Source organism: Cryptomeria japonica, chromosome 2, assembly GCF_030272615.1.
Source record: "Cryptomeria japonica chromosome 2, Sugi_1.0, whole genome shotgun sequence".
Lineage (NCBI taxonomy): Eukaryota > Viridiplantae > Streptophyta > Pinopsida > Cupressales > Cupressaceae > Cryptomeria > Cryptomeria japonica.
Genome location: NC_081406.1, coordinates 275085735 through 275100702, shown reverse-complemented (window position 1 = coordinate 275100702; position 14968 = coordinate 275085735). Strand labels below are relative to the sequence as shown.

The 14968-nt window shown below is 35.3% G+C and overlaps 1 protein-coding gene across 1 annotated transcript in view; it reads left to right on the top strand.

The window, feature by feature from the left end:
- LOC131030489 (uncharacterized) overlaps positions 1-14968 on the top strand; it is a 103448-nt gene that overhangs the window by 60115 nt on the left and 28365 nt on the right. The gene's annotated exons all lie outside the window — the stretch shown is intronic.

Genomic DNA, 14968 nt, shown 5'->3' with positions numbered 1-14968 from the left:
ATTTTCTCATACCTAAAAAAGCTATAGACTTTAAGCTTCTGCCTTTCACAATGTTTAGACAACAATTTTTTGAGGAAAAATTGCATAGAAGAGAAGTCGGATCAACGTGCTGGGCCACTGTTTCTTTGTTAGGATGAATGATTAAATTGTAGATAGGAACTCTTTATATATACATTTTAAATGACAATTATTATATTATACATATTAGTACTATAATCATAGACAACTCCTAATTACAACATGATATGTGGATACATTACGAGCATCATGGAGGGTACATATAATGCATGAAGAATAATTAATAATTTCTGCCCAAAAATAAAATTTATCTAATCAATTAAATATGGTTTTGGCCCGAGCATATGAATGATGAGCACTAGGTGTCGCTATCATCCAAACCTTAAGTGTTTGTTGGCATTGTTTGTATGCTTTCTTATGCTGTTGCTTCCCTTAGCTTCATCTTCGTGAAATAATCCTCCTATAGAATTTCATTTTCTATACGAATTTTGTGGTTTTAGGAGTGTGAATGATTTGCTAAAACTATGCTCATTACTGGATGATGGTAGATTTCAGCATAACGCTCCTTGATTATTTGTTGAAATGATAATGTTCTGCTAATATACACCATTAGCCAGCTTGGAATCAATGCATCATGTCTCAACAGGAAAAACTGCAATAGTTTGATAGCTTGTCAAAGATAAGGGTTTCTAAAATGGTCAGTTTTAGTATGATTACAAACCCGTTTTTTATGAATGCTGATAAGAATGCCTTGACTACAACAACGGATTATTATCAGTGCTTATCTGTGCACTGTTGCCTTAGTGCACACGTATGTAGAGTCTAGACTAAGTGGTTCAATAACTCATTGAGCAACAAAATGCAATTGAAACAAAGCCAAAATTGAATTGAATTCATATAAAATTTAATCTGAAGAAATAACAAAAAGAACAAGTGTTCAGGAAATATACAATAGATTTGACCTTAGAGATAAAAAAAGAAAATTAGATTCAAATTTTTAATGAGCATTTAATTCTATTTCAATTATCAATTCACTGAAAAACAGAGGTTCAAAAATTGCCAATATGAAACTCTTCAATTGAATTCAATAATTCTAAACTATGGTACTGGGTCCTTCATGTATTAGTAATGTTGTTGTATTGAAAGGAAGTGGGATTGGGATCATATTTAATTGGGCAGGGCATAACCCTGCTGCCTTGTGTGTCCTGTGGATACATCCTAGACATACCCACAGGGTACCTAGGGTGGCAGGGCTGTATATGGGTGCCTAGGAAAAAAATGTGCGATAGATAATTATGAGGATGGTTGAGAATATATAGGATTGGATACAATGGGGTCTGCTCCTATGTGTAGGGTACTTGTAGACAATGGAGCATTAGAAATTGGTTTTCATCATGGTACTTGCCTAATTCACTGTAGGAATGGTTTTCACCTATGGATGGAATTTTTTCTCTTTATATTTTTCCAATTTCTTTTTTCTTTTGTTTTTTGGATATAGAAGCATCAAATCGTTGTAGTTGTTGGTTAACGGATTTGTCTCTCTAAAATAACTCAAAGATGACTCATCAATGCCCAAGAGGAAAGACAAATTAGAAACTAATAGTTGGAGAAATTGCTATTGAATTAGCAAATTTCCTCTGAATTTTAGAGGCACAGCTCCCTCATAAGATATAATTTGATTCTTTTTGGGTGTGCTTCTTTCCAGAAAGAAAGAAAGGCATAGCTTTTAATTAGAAAACTCTAAAAAAAGGGGGGAGGGTTTTGACAAAAGCAGAACCGAATAGAATACAAAGATTATACCCGATGAAAATTTGTAGAACTAGGACATTACTATTCTGTTCATATAAAGCTAAATATTTATAATAATGTGCGCATGCAAATTTTAGTTGTCATCCAATAGACAAGAAAGATAATCCAAATGCATAGTATTTCAATCACCAATCGTAACAAAAAGTTTATGACCCATGAAGCTGCATTCAGATTTCTCTTTCATAAATATCTATTCAAAAACTGTTAAAAATGTCCAAAGGTGAGCGAAAGAAAATCTATATACATCTATACTTCCTATCAGACATAAATAGACCAAAATTGGTAATCGTCTTTTTAAAAAAAAAAAATAATGTTCTTTGAAAGTGACCGCTCCAAGAAAAGAACTGAACAATTACTCTAAATAAAACAAAAACGGCCTATGAGAGCCTGGCTATATATCACCTGAACTAGCCATAGGTCTAGAGGGCAACACTATTATCAGGAGGAACATGGTTTCTTCCCGCTACTATTGCTAGTTGGAGCTGGGCATCATGCATTTTGGCCTTTTATTCCTCCTTTGACACTATGATAACCCTCATGTATTCTGCAAAGTTCCTTTTACATTTCTAAGCCAGAGTTGTCAATCCGGAAAGAATATCCTCTTGTGGTTCTTCGACCAATATCGGGTTGGGCTGAACTACGGGGGTGACACCTTATCCTGGGAGAACCATTTTGTCCCACATCGACTTGGGTCGATAACTATTCATGCACTCACTTGTGCATAGACTTTTGCTGTGCCGGATTAATTTGCCTTAGGTGTGGGATTTCTAGCTGCAACAATTTATCTTTGCAAAAAATGATTGTGAACTTCGGCTTGTCTCCCCTCTCGCTCCAAAAAGGAAGTTATCCTTCTGTATTCAGCGTGAGTGGTCTTTTCCCCCCACGCAACCCTTTTCAATTGAGCAACTATGTCTTCCTGCTCTCATTGAATCCAATTCAAATCAGGTTGGGCTATGTGAAGCTGATCTTCATGAGGAAGCACCATACTATCTTAGGATGGGGGAATAATCCATACTGACTGTTGGCCCAAGAAATTATGAAACGGAAATAATTAAAATTCTTGAGTTCCTACTCCAACAAACACACCAGTTTGTCAACTTACCGTATTTCTGGCGAATCCCTAAAGAAAGAATGAATTCGGAAAATTGCCACCTTTCACTTATGGACAGGGCCATCAGCTCATTAAATTTTGGCAGCGAGAAATAATATCATTCTTCTTAAAAAATTGCGTCAGTAGCTTTACATGCTTTAGCCACCTAATCTGTCATTAAGGAGATGTACTTCCCAGATCTTTGAGCAGATTACGTCTTGGAAAACGAAAAACTCCATGTAGTTGGGCAATTGCAAAGGTTCTCAATCCTTTGCATGAAGTTCAAAGAATTACCAACCTAGACAATGTCAACTTGGGTGACAAGACACATTTAATGTGGTCGAGTGATTAGCAAATTTAAGAATTATTTCGAGGCAATCAGTGCAAAGAAGTGGGCTTACGAGGACGATCGGCTAGTTGGAGATTTTAGAACTTTAGAACTAGTGCCAAAGTTTGGAGATATCCCTACTACCTGACTATATAGACTCCGACACCATACATGATTGACATCAATACTTCAACGTAGAGGAAGGTCGGTGAATCGGTGATTTTTTGGAACTTAGGAACCATGACAATCAGATTCAAAAACTCACGACTAAACCGACAAATTCTAAAAGTTGGTAAGAGGGCTAAGGTGAGAGTCAACTTTTGATAAAGATGATTGAGAGTTTTAAAACTAGGGGGTAACAGTAGTATGCAAGCTTTTGAGATGCTAAGTGTTTAGAAAATTGTCAAGATCTTGTTCATCTTCCAAGGCCAACTTGTATGTTGTTGACCCAAATTTTGTGATGATAACAAATTTTGTTTGAATGTCCTTGATTGCTAAGTTGGTTGCTTCTAAACATCTTAACTAGGTATCTTCATAGCTTCTACAATAGAGGGTGCTAAAAAGAAAGGTAAAGTGGGATTCTCATTGGATAAAGACTTTTGTTGCTTAGGTGAAAGTGCGAAAGAGATGATGTTGTCATGGAGGTAAGTGGAAATCTTATGATGCCAAGAGGAATTGGGACCAATAAGGGATGTTATATGCTATGATCATTAGATGTTCAACCAAAAACAGAGTGTCAAGTCGTCTTTTGCATTTCAATAAGAGAACCAATGGTAGCCATGGTGTTTGTGTTTGCAAATGTAGGGCTCTCCTATAATGACATTTGCATAGTAGAAAAAATGTGGTCCTCATCTATTAGTGGCTCAAGGAGGTTTTCACCAATGGATTTCTCTTTGTTTCCTTGACTTTGAATTCTTTGGTCGGATAGGGCCTAAGATAGGTTTTCATTTGGAGGCTTGCCATGACTTTTAGGCAAAAGGGGAAGTTTACCCACATAGAAAGCATCTTGTATTTCATCCTCTCCACTACCTTTGTCAATGATTTTGAAATGGGATGCAAAAGGTGGGGTTTTGGAGGTGGATGGGAGGTCATCTAGATGTATGTAGGATGGATAGGTTGTTGGATTTGGTGTTGTGGATTTATTCGTTTTAGAGGCATTTTTGGTAATGGAACAATTATTGATTTTATAGTATTGCCTCTCCAACATTTTGCAATATTGGAGAGGTTGAAAATCACTAGGGACAATTACTTCTATGCCTAAATGTGGAAATTTGATGTGTTGGTGGAAGGTTGCTATGCTTCTAATTCTATAGTGTGCATAGGGTTATGAATTGTTTGCTTGTGGCTACCTCAACTCTTGATTAAGTTATTGATCTTAGTTATATTCTTATTTAGATATTTAATTCGTTCTCGGTGTTATTATATTTAGGCATCTAAGTTGACCTGGGTGACATCTTTGGTATATATAGGAACTAGTGGTTAGTGTATCATCATCATATGTGGTTAGTTTATTATCATCATATCCTCCCCAAAGTTTTTGGTATAGGGAAGACCTGGGATGGGGGGACGTGTTTCTGATATGGGTTTTTTAAAATATGAAAAATAAGGAAGATTTTAAAATATAAGGAAATAAGGAAGATTTTAAAATATAAGGAAATATCAAATATCCATATATGATAACATTGATGGAGCATTCATCATAGACATTATAGAACCTTAATACATAACATTAGATTTGAATTGATATTTCATATGAAAATCGACAAACAAAATGAAATTTAAATGCTTTCATTGTCAATGTGCATATATATTATATAATGATTACAACAAAATGCCCAATGGTAGCAAGTTTCAACTACAAAATGCAAAAACATAGAAAATATATAATAGTTCGTAATCAACATCCATCTTTGGTAGGTTTGCATCTAAATTAGAGTTTGATTTTGGGTCACCACCATTATTGAGGGGCTGCCTCATGCAATCGAACTCCAACCAATCCCTCTTGTGCCTTCTCTTCAATTTGTATGGCATCTTTGGGATCAACATTCGAATGTGAGGTTGGTGTTTGTCGATAATGAGGCGTTTGTTGATCCTATAGCTACAAGATGCCACGTATGACCACCAACTTTCTCGTTTGTCTAGAGGTAAGATTGTTCTTTTTGACTAATTGGATGAAGCTATATGTGGACCAATTGCTCTATGCAATAGAGGAATTGACAACTTGTGAAAGGAGGCGAGTGGCAAGTATCCTCAACTCTAGTGCATCCTTGCCATGCCACATTCGCCATTCCATTAGGGTCGATTTAAGCTAATGTTGCTCTACCTGTCTTTGCTTCTAGTTTGATAAAGGTTGGACCATGGAGATTGACAAAGGCAAAAGCTATTGTGTGCGAAGTAAAGAAGACTCCTCATTAGTATACATTTTTGGGCCTTCTTGAGCCCTTCTTTCCCTTCATCATGAGATGGAGGCACTCTCCGAGGCACGACTATATCCCATTTGGGATTTAGAGCATATGCTGTCATATGAAGTTGGGTATTTATAGTCTTCTACTGCTACATCTCAATGGGCCTAAGATACTTTTAATAAATTCCTAAAGTAAGATCTTTGCTATAAATGGCTTGTTTCATTTGTCCAAACATGTTATCAAAGGTTTCATAAATATCTCCAAGTCTAGGAGGGTTTGTATCAACATATCTTATGATTTACCCAATAGGCTTTATGAAGGAGCAAACATATTTGCAAGTGCAAACAAGCTATAAAAAATAAATTTTTAAAAAAATTTAAGAATTTAAAAATCAAATAATAGAGTGAATGCTATTACAAAGAATGAAAAACATATTCTCATTATAAACATTAATAAATTAACTTTAAAATTTTTTAATAATAAGACCAGCAATTTCTTACATCATTTTGGGTTACCAACAGAGTTACCCCGGGACGTGTCCCTGACCTGAAAACCCTTGTCCCCATCCCGGGGACGTTTCAGAGACTTGGGGACGGCTAGGGGACGTTTCCCCCCGTCCCCAAATTGCCCTGTATTTTGAGGGGACGTCCCTGAAACGGGGGGACGCCTGCCCTAGCTCTGGGGGATGTCCGTACGTCCCGGGGACGGCGGGGACGTCCCCAATCCGTCCTGGGGACGGCCAGACGTCCCCCATATCTAAGGCCCTTAAAAAATATTAAAAAAATAAAAAAAGTTGTATTTTCAATTTTTTATTTAAATTTTCTAATATAGGCCCCTTATTAATTCAAATTGTTATTAAAAATAAAAAAAATTAAAAGATAACATTAATTAAATTTTAAATTTATTAATTTAATTCATAATTTTGACAATGAAACTATATGGCAGCAGTGTAGCCTTTGGGCATTTTGACACAGAGATTAGAATATCGCCAAACTTGGTGAGTCAATAGAAAAATAACACCCAACGCCTTTATTAAAGAATAAGTTTTTTTGGCACTGCCCCTTGACCCCACCTTGGGGGCGCTGCCCCCAAACCCCCGTTGAAAAATATGGGGGGAAACTGCATCGATAGAAGTTGGGAAAATTTAACCTCCGAGTCTATTGATATGCATATTGACAATGTGAATGAATTGAAATTCTGATTTATGAATGCATAATTGCATATTGTCTATTGAGTATTAACAATTTTGTATGTTTAGAATTTACATTCTAAAATGTTTTCAACTTTTCATAGTATCATACACATGCTATATCCATGTTTTATTGTTTTCATATGAATATAATGTATGTATGCATGCTTTATCCATGTTTTCATATGAACATTTAGAATTTTGAAATTTTCCTATATATTTTAAATTTTTCCTATATTTTATATAGCCGTCCCCTTTGCCGTCCCCCGCCGTCCCCAAATTTGGCAAAACAATTTGCCGTCCCGGAAACGCGTCCCGCCGTCCCCTGCTGTCCCCGTCCCGGAAACTCAGGGTAACTTTGGTTACCAATCATCATCAAGGATCTTTTGTTTCACATATCTTCCTTGAAGTGTGCTTCATTTGGCCATCTATCGCATTTGAGTTGAATCATTAATTGTAGAGCCTCGTACACCTCAACCATCCTTTCAAACAAAATGAAGTAGCTGAAAAATCTAGTATCCACTAGCTTGAGGAATTCCTTTCTCAAAAAAGTTTTTGAACAAAGCAAGTGAAGTGTGTTGGGTTGCAAATGAACATCTGTATATCATTAGCTTCTAACACCATTGTCTTCACCTAATCTATCTTCTTAATGTCCTACAATGCATTCAACTCATAAAATCAACAAGAGGTCTATAAGATATACTTGTAAGCACCCTTCACCATTAAGCCAACTAACTTACACACATGGGCTAAATTGGTAACCACTTGTACAATGTTAGAGGCTCCCATCTCTTCCATGACATCCTTCAAAATCTGAAATTGGAAGTTTGCATCCTTCTTACCTAAACAAGCAATAGCTCTAAAAGAGTAAGAGCTAGTTGAACATGTGATTATGATATTGATGAGTGGCTAATGTTTGATATCAGTTCACCAATCCATATGTAATCCAGTTATCTTGGCCTTTTTAGATAGAGTTATTTTCTCACAACTTTTTACCCCTTGTTCACTTATGTACAAAATTTGGGAATAAACTCTAGTATAGCTGCCCCTATAGTATTTCTTGCACAAATGACATAGCCATACTCTACTTCCCCCTATTTTTTTTTTTGTCTCTATCTGTGTGTTGCAAATAGTGGTACAAGACTCGGACTTGGTCGTACCGACAAGTTGATTTTTGACTCGAACTTGGACTTCGTGCCCTGGCTTGGTAAAAACTTGGCAAAGACTCAACAAATTGAAAAACCCAAGAAATTAAGAGATTTTTAAGGATTTTAAACTTGTTTCATGCATCCTTTACTAAACAAACCTTAAAGACACAATAATCTCATCAAATAGAAGCTACTTTGAACACATGCACAAGTATAGATAGATCATAAAGTATAAAAACAAATTTTAGCTGAAGGAAATAACACATTAGATATATAAATAGTGTCAAATGTCTACAAACTCATGGAATACGAAATGCATGGCATCAAAAGTTTCAAACAAATATCAAAACAAAAGCTAGAAGTATACTGCTCAAGCCTCAAAGGAGCCTATATCACTTGGCACCTTGGTCCTCCTACGTGTGCTCTAAGATAGGTCCCAGATGATGTTGTAGCCGTGATATCTGCTTGTGTCTCAGTCTCAAGCTCAGTTACAAGATAATCCTTGATTGCGGCTTTGACTTCAATGATGCAAAGATTTGCAACAAGGGATATGTATTTTGTAGATTTTATGATCATGATTCATCATTGGCCTATATCTTGCTTAGACTATAGTTTGATGGGGGTTTGGGAGCATTACCAAAATGAGATTGAGGGTAGCAGCCTCTCGCAAGGGTCTGGTGGTGAGAGAGAGAGATAGGTCTAAGTCTTGGGGGAGAAAGGAGAGAGTGAGATAAAGGTAGAGAGAGGGGATAGAGGAAGAGTGATAGGGAGAGTAATAGGTCTAGAGTTTAGGGGAGATAGAGTGAGATAGAGAGAGCGAGAGAATGTTGATAGAAGCTTGGTGATTACTGAAATTCGACTAAATATGAAAGTTTATAAGATCTTCTAAAACCTAGAATCTGCATTATAACTTCTAGAGATTTGAAACCACTCTCAAACATCTTGCCAATATATACATGAAATACAACTTAAAGTATAAGTAAGGAAAGACTTGTACTTAATGTTATATTTTATGTATATATTCTGATGAAGAGAATAAGACTGACTTGAAGACAAACATGGGGAGAATAAAGTTTTTATAAAAAAAGTAACTAAAATGTCAGATAAATGCCTTACAATTTTGGTTTTTTGTTTTTATCTTTTTTCCTCATTTGTGGCTGACTCTAGCCTCCAAGTGTATTGCCCCTTTTCTGAAATAGGATTTAATAATAAATAATAGTGTAATAAAAGTAAATTATAATTACAAGTTAATTACAAGGATTTTATAATTACAAGTTAATCAAGTTTAATGAAAGGTCAAGAGGCATGCCATGAAGAGTTGTGACTCCCTCAAACATGAGATGTAAAGGGGAGAAGAGTTCATTTGAAAGAGGATATGGATGAAGGAAAAAGAACGGAGTATACGAATTAAGGGAGGATAAATGGAAGAAGAAGGAATGCAAAGGAAATAAGGAAGTGATTCTCTCAAAGGGCAGAAATGATGAAGGGTTGTGACTCTTTCAAAAGGTGATAATTATGAAAGGTCATGACTCTCTCAAAGGGCAGAAATGATGAAGGGTTGTGATTCTTTCAAAAGGTGATAATTATGAAAGGTTGTGAATCTCTCAAAGGGCAGAAATGATGAAGGGTTGTGACTCTTTCAAAAGGTGACAATTATGAAAGGTTGTGACTCTCACAAAGGGCAAAAATGATGATGGGTTGTGACTCTTTCAAAGGGTGATAATTGTGAAAGGTTGTGACCATTGTAAAAGGAAGACAAGATGAAGAGGTTTGACTCTCTCTAACATTGGAATATATAAAGAGGGGAGGTGGTTTCATTTGAGGAGGACATCCAATGGAGATCAACTTGAGGAATAATTTATTGTTCTCAAAGGCAACAATGAAAAGTGGTGACTTAATTCTTATGAAAGGTGGCAACCCTTTCACTAATAAAGTATAAAGGAGAATTTAGTCCAAGCATTGAAGGATCACTTATCAATCATCACTCATGAATCCATCAAGACAAATCCTTCATTCATCCATCAATACAAATCCTTCATTCATCCATCAATCATTAATCCCTCAAGAATCAATTAATGAGAAAGATCAAGCAAACAATCATCAAATCCACGTCAATCATCACTTCATCTTGGGACCAAGAAAACAAACAATTCACCAATTAAGCATCACTCTATCAAACCAACATTCATTCAATCATCATCCACCAATATATCAAACTAACATTCATTACCTCGTCACTTATCAATCATCTAATCAACAATTACTTAATCATCACTCCCTAATACCTCAAATCATCAGATCAAAGGAATAAATTCAATCAATCAAGGAATTTTATCAGATCAGTTATACATAACCTGCAGCAGATGACATGGATCTAATATCTTGCAAATAGCAGACTTGTGATCTAGCACACAATTGGTATGCAATACAATGATCTTGCTTAACATATAATCTCTTATGTAGTATTAAGATAATTAAGAATGGGAATTGCTAATCTATCTAGACTCTTATAATTATTTATTTAATCAATTTATTCCCCTACAGACAATCATGTATGGGTTGGCAAGCTGATATGATTGAGAGAGAAAATAAGGGTTCCACTTCTAAGTAGACGACTACATGTTAGGTGGACAAGAGTTCTTGCCACTTGTGGGCCAAGGGGTGTTGTATCATGCCCTTGGACCTAGTTGCGACAAATGTTTCTGAGCACCCTTTTGTGTTATCCTCTCTAATCCCTACAATGGTTGGTTGTGGAAAGTGAAAGAAGCAATCATGTATGGGTTAGTGAGGAGACACATTTGAGAGAGCAGATACGGGTTCCCCCTCTAAGTAGACCACCCCATGCTGGATAGACAAGGGTTCTTGCCACTTGTGGACCAAGGGGTAAAATAAATATTGAAAAGAGGGGATTGGGGTCATTTTGAAGAGGGAATGCATCCTTGAGGAGCTAGTTATCTATTGCAAATTGTGTTCTCTTGGACATTTTTTTGGAGGTTTGCCTTCTCAAAGTAGCTTATTATGTTGAGAGGCATAACCACAATGGTAGCAAAAGGTGGAGTTTAATGTTGCGAGTGTGTTAACAAAAACTATTTTACTAAAGAGCCAATAGGTAAAAATAAAGAAAATATATAAGAAACAAAATGACCTACCTAGAAAAGTTTAACAAGTCTACAAAATATTTGTGTGGTTATTTTTATTTACGTATAGGGAATAAAGATTTTCAACAAAATATATTTAGTAGACATCAAGTTTCCACAATCCATGATATAATAATCTTGAGTGTTTCCGGATTAGATTGTGTATGAGTTTTTTTATGAATGTTTCGGATCACACTCTGTGATCCATCTTCTCATTTTCTGCATGCTCTCTATTTGTCATCCTGATGATGGATCACGGAGTGTGATCCGAAACGTTGATGAAAAAATTCATACACAATCTAATCCGGAAACACTAAAGATTAAAATATATTTAGTAAATAAAATAGTAAATAACTATGCAATTTAGGAAATAAAATAGTAAATATATAAAAATATGTAATAAATAATTTATATAAAATTTAAATAGAAATTAAATATTATTTCAAAATTTGGATTCAAATAGAAATAAGATAGTATCTAAATTTTCAAATAACTTAAAATATATTTTATTACAGTGTATTAGATATTATGTATTTCTAATATTAAAATATTAGTTACATATAAATATATAATATTTATTATACTTCTAAAAAATCAAATCAAACAAAAAAAAGCCATAAAAAAAAAAAATCTCTAAAATTGTTATGTAATGTCAAGTTCTTTTTCTCTTGCATAATAAAACAATTCTTAAATGGTGCTAAATCCTATTATCTTCCAAGTGTTTTTTCCACTGCATAATAAAGTGAACAATGTAAATAAAATACAATATTCTTAACTCTAAATTAAAATAATATTTAAAAAAAATAAAATAATAGATTTGTCCATGTATGTATGAAGTATATTAAGATTTGTTAGAAATGGATCCAATAGTATTTGAAATTTCTAAATCAATACAGAAAGACATAAAGATGATGAAGTGGTTCGTATGTATTTGGTAGTAGTCTAAAGTTTGATATACCTAAAAGCTGAAACATTGGCTTACTTTTGTAATCATTCTTGAACAAAATAGAAAATTTGTTCTTTGACAAATCTTGATTAATAATAAATTATTAATAAATAATGCATTTTAATGGGTTGGGCCAGTGGAAAATCTGTTTTAGCCTGTGGTCGGAAACACCCCCTTTTCAGAGAGGACTTGAGACAAGCCAACTCCTCCCCCAGCAATAAAGAAGGTTGCAGTGGCCAGCCACACAACCACAACTGTAGCATCCATTACCCTGTGAAAAGCACACTAGCCAGGCAACCAAGATTATTCAACAGGTGGATTCCATATAATAGGCATCTTTTACGTTACAGCCAAGCACACAAAAAAAAGATCATAAGTACAAGAGCAGCTATGGACATGCCCGGCCGTAGGTAGTATATATTTAATATTATTGATAATGTTATATAAATATATATAATAAATCAATTAATGTGTAATTTTATAATGTTTGTAATTAAATTAATTAATATGTAATAAATATATTATATAAATATAAATTATAATAAATTAGAAATTGCTTTATAAAGTAATAAATCAAAGAATAGTTGGAATTAATCCAACTAAGAATGTGATTATAAGGATTACTTTTTATAAGCCAAAATAACCAGGACTGCAATACTCAGTTATTAAAAAGTAAAACCTCTAGAAACTGCAATTATAAAAAGTATTAACTTTATCTATTTAAGTTTTTTGTCTATCATCTCCCCAAGCGGTCATCCAACCCTGGACTTGTGTATCCCTGTATCCTTTTACTCCTGTCATATCTGTATCAATGGGCTGCTGCTGCCATTTTCAAACATTGATCAACTGGTTGTGATCAATTATGAATTGCCATATCCTGAGTTGTGTTTGATTTTCCGTGATGTTACAAGTGGAAAGTTTCAGTATTCCAACAGGTGTGGGTGAATGACTTCTAAAAATTCCTTGGAGTCCATGTGGGTATGCCCAGGTATGGCGGGCATGCCCGTGGTGCTGAGGTTACTCAATGGGTACATCTCATATGTACTAAAAACAATACCTGCAATGCCTGGTACATGCCTCGTGCCCAGTGTGTAACTAGTATTTCAATGCAATATGAATGACGTATCATCTGCAGTGGTGGTATTGTCCTTCCATTGCCTTTTCTCAGCTTTATTTTCCCAAAAGTTGATTAGAAGCATACACACTTGTTGCAGTTTGATGTAAGGCATATAAATTGTTTAGTTGTAATGTCCCCCTTTGGGATATATCTAATTTTGCCCAAAAGAATGACAAATCCAAAAATGCAACTTATTTACAAGAGGATTCTTTCACTAAATTACACAATAGCAATTGAATTTAGGAGAATAATCAATTAGTCATTAAACAAAATGTTAATGAAGATTCCTATTTGTAAACATGCACACTATAGCTTCAACCATACTAGAAACTTGAGGAGAAAACACCATAGAATGCTGGGAGACTATCCTCCACAATTAAACCCAAGAGCATCAAACAAGCAACCAACTCAATCCAACCCCGTGGCCCACAAGCAACCAACTCAATGAGCATGCATTTAATAGATAGGACCTGTACTCCTACATCCCTATTGTGTCTCCTTGCCCGTTTCTAATAAGATTGCTCTATTAAATCTGATGAATAATAATTAGTTCCAACTCCTTGGCGGATTATCAAGCTAATCAAATAAATAAACCAATGATTCATATAAGAGATTAAATAATAGACTTAATCATATTGCATACCAATTATTTTGCTAAATATAAATCGCTGCTTTATTTCTGAATGCAATTTATATCTAAAACTCTGTGATCTGATCGATTAGTGACGATGTAATGAATGTTAGTTTGGTATAGGCCAAAGAATAGCACAAAAGCAAGAGATAATAAAATAGACTAGAACAAACTATATTCTCATCAAGATGCAAAATGCCTAACTAGACTGAGTACAATGTACATGTACCTGCTTATATAGGCAAGGCCATAGAAAAATGAGAGCACACAATCATGACATGTGGCCGAATGAGATGCAAGGGTAGGTAAGGGTAGTGTTGTGACCTTTTCACACATTGCCCCATTGCTAATGGGGACCCTGTTGGCATTTTTGATGTTTATGTTGTGATTGTCATTGATGGACACACACTTGTATTGAGATCCCCTTTATATGTATGAGCTCATGCTCAACCGGTATTTGTTCCAACCGGTATGTTGTATTCTAGTCTTTAGACTAGTAGTGATTTTGCAGAATTTGTTTCTCGGTCTGAAGCGGCATGTCGACCCCAAGCAGTTCGCAGATCACAAGTGGTACGAGGAAGCAAAGCGGCACAACACATTCTTACCAGTCTTCATTATTGTCAAACCGACAACCGACATTTTGTATAAACCGGTAATACTCTGTGATGAGTTACCAACCGGCATTTTGTGATGAGTTACCAATCCACCGATTGTTTGACGGTGCTGACACATTGACGGTGATTCTTGTGTCGTGTTACTGAGTATGTCTAGATTCACTGAACCTAGGAAATTGTAATGTAATCCTATTGGACCGACATGAAATCAGATTCCTTTAAAAGGACATCATGTCTAAGTTTTTTTTTAGTTGTTGAAGAAGTTGCGAAAAGGGTTAATGTTGAGCTAGGGTTTAAGGTGGATGTTGAGTTGTTGGAAGAGCGATCTTATCTGAGAAGATCGAGTTGTAACTGAGAGAGATAGAGAAGACTGAAGTAATGTTGGAATGCATTAGCTGTGAGCAATACTGGATCTAACCAAGCAGTTTATGCTATTAGATAGATCAAACACTTGTTGATTACTCACATCTTTGACAAGTCTATAGCCCTTAACCGGGTAGGCCTCAAAGCCTTTGTAAAATCCTCTAACAAGGTGG